The following is a 994-nucleotide window of genomic DNA, read 5'->3' as shown; positions in this document are numbered from 1 at the left end:
AAAAAAAAAAAAAAAAAGAAAATGATGGGCTGATCAAATATGGTGGCATACACTTAGAATCCCAGCATGGGAGGCACAGGCAGGGGAGGCCAAGGTTACTTCTGTTGTTTATTTACTTTTGAGGCGGACCCTGTCTGGTCTGAAACTAGACATGTAGACCAGGCTGGCCTTGAATATAGACATTTGATTGCCTCTCCTGGGATTAAAGGGGTTCACCATCAGACCTGGCTCACGGTCATTGGAACTTTCATAGAGTTTGAGGCCAGCATGGATTACCTGAGAGAGACACACACATAGAGAGAGGCAGCTCATGCAGTGTGTCTTGATAAGACATTGCTCCTGAAAACTCTGCTTAAACCATAACCGGCATATGCACACGCACACCTCTTTCTATGAAACTGTTTAACCTTGACCTGATACCAGATTTTCATTTTTGTTTTGTGTGTTATTTTTTTAATTTTTGAGACAGGGTCTGAGCTAGATAGTCTTGACTGTCCTGGAACTCACTTTGTAGACCAAGCCAGGCTAGAACTAGAGATCCACCTGCCTCTACTTCCCAGGCCCTAGAACTAAAGGCATATACCACCACTATTGCTAATGACTCTTTAGGATGAACTGTTTCAAAATAATTTATTTAAACCTCTCCATCTGGCATTTTAAAACACCTGGCTTCCTTTTCCCCAATGGACACACTTGTGCCCAGCTCCTCGCTGCTGCCCCCAGCTCTTTCCTGTGCAGAACCTGTCTTCCAGTCTCTAGGTTAGATTAGAAGAAACCAAGTTTCCTTTGTGTATTTCAAGATATGGTTCCTCTGTGTAGCACTGGCTGTCCTGGAATTCGATCGCTCAGAGATCCTCCTGCCTCTGCCGCCTGAGTGCTGGGATCAAAGGCGTGCCTTACCGCACCGGGCTCCAAATATCCTTTTTAAGAAATCATGTCAGCCGGGCGTGGTGGCGCACGCCTTTAATCCCAGCACTCGGGAGGCAGAGGCAGG

General features: G+C 46.1%; 1 protein-coding gene across 1 annotated transcript in view; it reads right to left on the bottom strand.

Moving 5' to 3' along the window:
• Positions 1-994, bottom strand: part of Gpatch3 (G-patch domain containing 3) — a 9,600-nt gene that overhangs the window by 7,712 nt on the left and 894 nt on the right. The window lies entirely within an intron of this gene.

The sequence above is a fragment of the Mus caroli genome, chromosome 4 (genome assembly GCF_900094665.2).
Source record: "Mus caroli chromosome 4, CAROLI_EIJ_v1.1, whole genome shotgun sequence".
Classification (NCBI taxonomy): domain Eukaryota; kingdom Metazoa; phylum Chordata; class Mammalia; order Rodentia; family Muridae; genus Mus; species Mus caroli.
Note: the sequence above shows the minus strand (reverse complement) of the source record. Positions and strands in the feature narration are given on the sequence as shown.